This window comes from Lolium perenne, chromosome 1, assembly GCF_019359855.2.
Source record: "Lolium perenne isolate Kyuss_39 chromosome 1, Kyuss_2.0, whole genome shotgun sequence".
In the NCBI taxonomy this organism is placed as follows: Eukaryota; Viridiplantae; Streptophyta; class Magnoliopsida; order Poales; family Poaceae; genus Lolium; species Lolium perenne.
The window spans coordinates 85892925-85900132 of NC_067244.2; the positions used below are offsets into that span (position 1 = coordinate 85892925).

Here is a 7208-nt window from a genome sequence, read left to right on the forward strand (position 1 = left end):
CACCCTCCTCAAAGTTAGCTACTACTTCCCCAAGAAACGCCTACATGTAACATCAAGGTGAGTACCCTACTTAGAAGTTTTTTGTTCTTCACGTATTGCAGGAGCAGTAGCAACACACCACTCTAATTGGTTTTGTTTCCATGTACATATTTTTTTAAACCTAGTTCACATCTTCCGCCCACAGAGTTTATTCATTCGACATAATTCGTTTGTTTTTAGTGCATGTATTCGACATACATCATGTGTGGTAAGTTTCATGGTGTCATCAAAGCCTTTACCTATATTTTATATCATTTGCTAGGACAAGTTGGCCCAAGAGATAGATGATATTTGCTCTTGCTCATGCTCTTTATTATGCCATTTTTGGGGCCTAGCCTCACCAAAACTTTTAATATAACACAAGTGATTTTTTGAATTATTAATTGGATTATCCACTTGTTTGTTAATATTTAATTCATCATGCTAGATCTTCGCTCTCTTCCTAGATCTTAGTTAGCTTCCATATTTCTTATTATATTATTATCTACTCATGTATTTCCTGCTTACATATAATTTGTTTTAGTATTCTTGCTAAGATCGAATGTAAATAGTGAGTGAAAGCTAATCGACTCTAACAAGAGTACCATCAATTGCTATAATCAGGTATATACTCTTAGTACTTTCTACATATGGAAGTGCGAAGGTATATTATGTCTTATGCAGATATCTTCGACGGAGAAAACTTGTCATAGATAAGAGACGAGATGTTGTTATCTCACTATGATCTTTTACTTCCTGATTTTTTTTGTAGAAGTTGGGTGTCCATCTAGATTGCTTCGTAAGGAAATGCTTTGGTGTGCAACTTTGTGATGAGTGGACACCAATAAAAGTAGTATCCTACCTAATTGATGGTATCTATCCTCAGTGGTCGACATTTGCAAATACAATCTCCAAACCCCAAGTTAAGAAAACTTCTCTTTTCACAACAACAAGAGAGTATGAGGAAGGATGTGGACGAGCATTTGGCGTGCTCCAAGCTCGTTGGAGTATAGTTCGCCACCCTTCTAGAATGTGAGATGTCAACCAAACGTGGGAGGTCATGGTTGTCTGTGTTTTCATGCACAACGTTATTGTGGCTGATAAGTGTGTTGATCAAGTACATAATTTGGAATTCATGGGACCTTTGATCGATCCCGAGCATGCATCGACTAAGTTCAAATATTCTCATGTTCATGTGTTCTGGTGGAAATTTTATCGTTTTTTTAGGATTCTCCAAATTTTAGTTTTATTTCTATGTGAATTGTGTCATTTTCATGTTTGATTTTTTGTCTCGTTAATTTTTGCGTTAAAATATGTTTAGTACTCCCTCCTTCCTAAAAACTCTTCTCAACTTTTTCTAGATTCGAATGTATATAGACACATTTTAGTATTTTAGTTATAGATACATTAATATCTAGAAAAAGTTGAAAAGCTTTTTATGAAACAGAGGGAGTAGATGAAGTACGCCAAATATGACAAAAATGAAAATGGAAAAAAGCTAACAAAGCCGTATGAGCAATTTGGGGTAGTGGGGGAGGGTGGTCGGGGGGATGGGGAGGGGCTTGGGTATCATGGTACAAGTGCCTGGGTACATTCCAAACATACACATTTTATCCAAATCGTACACATTTTGTGGTGTGCCCTGGAGTTTACCTTAGCCCTTAAAGTCCTCAAGTCTTGGATAAAACACATCTACCTCCATTCCTCACATTTTAGAGTACTAGTTAAAATGCCCGTGCGTTGCTACGGGTGACGGGCCACTCAAGTCTTTAAAACTATTTTGCTAAACATGTAATTTAAGGCATAGTTTTTTATGATTTCACCTTATTCATAATCTTTTGTGATAGCACTTTGTTCATACCGCATAAATGTCTTTCATATACATATGATGTGCAAAAGCTCTTGTTATGTTGTCTCCATAAACTGATGTGCACTTTGTTCATAATCTTTTGTGATACCACTTTGTTCATAGCACTTTGTGCAAGCATGATGCTTCACCTTAGTCATCAAGAAAACTCCATGGGATTGTCTCCACAATTGTCTCGATGTGTTGACTAAAAACATCTAAAATGCCCCCACATCTTTGTGTTGCTACAATAGTAAAATACTACAAATAAGTACAAGATAGTCAATCACAAGGTGATTTTTTTAGGTAGTCAATCACAATCTCATCAAAAAATCGGTAAGAAAAATACACACGCCGGTTCAATTGCATCTAAATATAGGTATTCATGATCGTTCTTGCTATGATTGTGGATTATCTATTCTCTACATTCTGTAAACACCACATATTTTGTCTTTCCTAAAACATCCAAAGATTTTACTTAGGAAGTAGGAGCTTTCCTAGATCTAACCTTTAGTCATGTATTCAGTAGTCTATTAAACAAAATGAAAAATACATGATCACCTATGAACTTCCATCTGTTCCGTGCATATTTCTAAAACTTGAGATTTTCTTTACAATATTAACCTGTTTGCCAAAATGCTAAGTAATAAACACATCATGTAAAATTCAGTATTCTGTACTGGAAGGGGGGAACTTACTTATGCTAGTCCCATAAAGATAATCAAAATATGTGAAACCAACTCGAAATTGCTCAAGATTTTCCCAATACTAATACTCCTTAACAATATCACTTGACTCCACAGAAGAAAATGCAGTGGTGCATACTGAATAACACAAGACTGTAGTGTATGTGTGAACAAACTGTAGAGCAAAATGGAAAAATGAACCGATGAGATTTAATCTATGATCCAAGTAATGTCTCTGGATAGGATAATAGGTACAACTTTCATAATGAGAACCAGCACAAGAATCGGCAGTTACTACTGCTCTAGCACAAGATGTAATGATTTTAGCAGAAATGCATGTGAGCTGCCATGAGCAAGATTAATTTCAGCATATGATAGAGAATGAGCAACAAAATATTTGTAAAGGCCAACTACCTTGGGCGTTGGGGAGGTCTTAAGTGGAGATGCATGTGGTGTGCCATCTCTAGCAGACCTGAAAGCCAAACCCAGCTCTCAACCAATCCAATAAATCAAGCTCACTCCTTCTATTCTTGAATATCACAATAAGCAAAAGATCTTGAATTTAATACGTCCTCTACAAATCTGCATCCTTGAATATCACATGAAAATGGAACCAAGCTCAGAGATCACCCACATTCATCATGTTCATGATCCAGACTGAAGTAGGTATTGATCGTTGTCTTCTTAATCCTCAAAAAAGAAGTATTGCCTTGCATTTTCATTCATCACATAATCTAACTCCACTGCTGTGGAACAAAATAACTGAAGAGTACAGTGCACCATCAATTGGAAATCGTGCAAAAGTGCTTAAGTACTGCACCCTGGAAATAAATAACTAAATAAATAGTTGAGCAAAAGTTCTGGCATAGATACATCTTCATATTTTTGCACACAATGAACAAAAATAGAATACTCTAATGAAGAAATCCTTCCATTTATATACATGGCTAACCAAAATCAGTGCAAACCGCTGCATCAGTTGAAACCAAAATCGTGTCTTGGAAGTCCTCTGTCTTGAACCAAAATATCTTCCTTTGAAAGAAATCGTGATCTACATCACGATTTCTTTCTTTCTTTCCCCCCCGCAAAAATAGAGAAAGAAATCGTGATCTAGTAGAATGCAAGAAGCAGCACACCACATAATCTAGTCTAAATCTTGATGGGCTGGCAAAATTTCTGTCCTACAGAAATGAAGCATGAAGAGATTTGTTAGTTCTATTTATGGCACCTAACTTGGACGTCCCATCTTCATATTATAAACACATTCACGTAAGCAATACATTACACGGCCAACGATGGAGAATGTATGCACAACAATAGTGTTACTTCTAGGCTCTCCTTCTCATCTCTTTGCAAAAGAACAAAGCAACTGAAGATCAAGAGCTTACAGAATGAGAACTGACTGAGGTATAAGAAAACCATTCAATTATTAACATAGATTGGTATAGTCAGCTTCTTGTCAATGCAAATTATCATGCAGACTCAACATATTAACATGCTCGTGTCACTGAATCTCAGTTTCACCATGAACGACCTACCACCTAAGTAAATTTGTAGCTAATGATCATGGTGCTCTGGTAGCAGCTCCGTGTGTTCAGTACCGGAAAATCAAATGACCGAAACAGTTACATGCATGTGCTGCACAAGCCTGTTCAGTCTGTTCCCTGCACCTCCATGTTGAAGAAGTGTCGGTCCAACATATGTGTGCCCATAACACGGTGCAATGTTTGATCGCTAAGAAAAAAACCAGCAAGGAAAAATGAAGTTGCACATTGTTCAGAACTTAAGAACACTAAGTAAGTGCGCAGGCAGTGACAGAGTCGGTTGCCATTGGATGCAGGAATGACTCCTGGACCGTTCCAGCCATTGGATGCAGTAAGTGGACAGGCAGTGACAGAGTTGCTACAGGTGTGTGCGACTTGGGTATTGCGGAAGCAGCCTGACAGCAAGGCCGAGCTTCTCGACATTGAGAAAGTATTTCTGAGCACGGTTACGTAGCAGCGGGAACATTACGATTGGCAGTTTACCATTACGATCCAAGCATTTGTCAAACCCTTTTAATGGAAGTAATCAACGATGATCGTTGATCGATACTGAATTTGGATTACCAGTACCGCTATTTATTCAGCCAGTTGAGTATCCGCCATGTGATCATCATATTTATTTGATAAATAGCCTTTTTTAATCTATAGTAGGTTAGGAGATGTGACAGGCTGCCGCATACATTCCGAGTCTACATGCTGAATTAACTTAGTTATTGCAGAGTTCTCATTAAAGATATGGCATTCGAAATCCTTTTCAGATTTTACATTAAATATGCTCTTATTAGTATCCACTCTTTAAATAATTCCTATTTCTTGACAACTCTTTATCCATCCAGCAAATACTTTCATTTTTTTGTTCAAAAAAAGCTTTGGAAAGATTGCAGTGTAGTAATTTTTTTGATGGGAAACCTTTAAATTTCTGTGTACCTGAAGTCTGTCAATGTGCAATCCTTGCAATACTTCTGAGTTCCGACGCTTATGTTTTTTCTTATAAGAGTACCACTCATGAGTTAACTATTCCGTATTGTTGCTCCATGCAGAAAATGCATGTTATATATAATTTATAATGTTGGCAGCAATAGTTAGAAGGTAGTGTGCACAGAACAAAGACTCTAAATATTGACAGTCTTGACAAAGCAAAGAAAATTGTTTTAATTTACACAGAAGGTCTAAAAGCAGAGCATAGTGAGACTGACCTGAAACAAAAGAAGCAGCTCCCCATAGGCCTAAAGGTGCAGCGGCAAAAAGATTGCACCAGCTATCCCTGCATTTTGACAATAATGAACCGGATAGAGATACTACTCTGCTAACAGATATCATATCTTCTTTAGTTGATGTTGAAGTCCATGTCAAGAGACCAATCATAATCGATAGTCAGGGTCTAGAACAACGGTTCCTCTGTTGGTATTTGTCTTTCTCCCAAGCAGCGAAGAAGGATGGAAGTCACCAGATTAATGAAAATAGGTGAGTGAAGAAACGATTCACGTTACCGCCGGAAGTTTGTGAACCAACCACATGTACTACTTCTGGACTGTGACTGATCAATGCCAAGTTCCATCACTTCCAGTTGAACTCAAGAGTTTAGGTCAAATACAACTATCCATTCTCAACAGATTCCGCCAAACTTCCATCCCTGCAAGCTAATAAAATATTGACTCTACCAAATACATCACAAAATTCACCATATAACTTCTCTTTCATGAGTTTTAATCGCCAGATACCCGTTCATGAGAATTGAAAATCCCAAAGCTCTGACTCAAATTAGTGGCATGAGGCTTGCTACCAGATGCACCATCTGTCTTCCACAACGCATATGTACCAGGTGTTTAACTACTGAAGATGCCCAATATATATCCTGGCTCCTAGGATTCCTTGCATAACGAATTGCTTGTTCAGAAGTCTGAATTTATTTTCACCTTCGTTCATCCCAAACAAAAAGACAATAATTAGGAGGACCAAAATATGATGAAATCCAGATCTGACGTGCTCCTCGATCATCTTTCAGGCACGGCCGAACCTGAAATCTAGCTGCAGATTAGTTCGATTCATATTTGTACAGAGCAGAGAAGAAAGAACAGGGCATGTCCCAGTGACATGTCGTTGCACTGACCTGATGAGGGTGTCGAGGAAGTGCTCGTGCTCATCTAGGCACCGGCTCTCCCTTGGCCCAGAGAGCCTTCATCACCTTCCATCTGTCCGCCCCTCTCTCTCCCCAGCACGAGCGCGGGTGGAGATCTGCTGGACGGGGGGCTAAGAACAACAAGCCGGCGGCACCCCATCTGGGTCCTCTCCCCAGCGGCACCACCCCATCCTCCCACCTCCAACAGCGACGGCTCTTCTTCCCCTCTACTTCGCGACCAACCTGAACACGATCCCGCCATTGACGCGAGGCAGGTCTTTCAAGATTTGCCCCGGGCTCCTTCGCCTCTTCTTTGACGCGTTAGGACATCAGACGATGCAGGGGTACCGGGACCCCGAGGACACCATGTCGGCCGTGGTGGCGCCGAAACCCTAGGCTGCTTCTACGAGGAAGAAAGCGAATCGAGGAGACTTGCCTCGGGACTCAGAGACGCGAGGGCGAGGCAAGTACGAACGATGCGAGCTAGCGTTTTAGTTGGGCTTGGCCCATATGGGTGCGTGCGGGAGTACGACGAGGACGACGAAAATCTTGACGTATCGATCGATGATGACGACCAGAACTAAGAAACGTATTGTGGATGGCAGAATAAGGAACCACTTTAGTCTTTTTATAAGTAGTAGAGATTATTTTAGGGAAAACGCTGTCTCTCCCCCGGGGGAACAGCGCAGAAATCCTCCGGACGGAACGAACGACGCGTGTCCTTCCAAAGGCGAGCGATAGAGTGGGTCCCACCACGTTCTTATCGTCTCTTCCATCGATAGGAACGGAGACTACACCACACCCAGGCAGCGCCGCCGCCCACGCCCCCATGGATGCGCCTCCGCTCCCGGCGCCGCCCACCTCGCGCCCGGTGGCCATCCGCCGCGGCCATCGCCGGTCCTCCTCCTCTCCCGCGCCGCCCCGGAGCTCCATCCGCCGCGGCCATCCCTGGCCCTCCTCCTCTCCCGCGCCGCCCCGAAGCTCCATCCATGGCG

At 41.0% G+C, this 7208-nt stretch overlaps 1 long non-coding RNA gene across 1 annotated transcript; it reads right to left on the bottom strand.

Moving 5' to 3' along the window:
* Nucleotides 1-2222: 2222 nt before the first annotated feature.
* LOC127304338 (uncharacterized) lies at nucleotides 2223-6700 on the bottom strand. The gene is made up of 3 exons (XR_007853358.2): nucleotides 6205-6700; nucleotides 5291-6111; nucleotides 2223-3731 (listed from the first exon to the last, which is right to left on the bottom strand). It is a non-coding gene; the product is annotated as an uncharacterized lncRNA (long non-coding RNA).
* Between the last annotated feature and the right edge of the window lie 508 nt (nucleotides 6701-7208).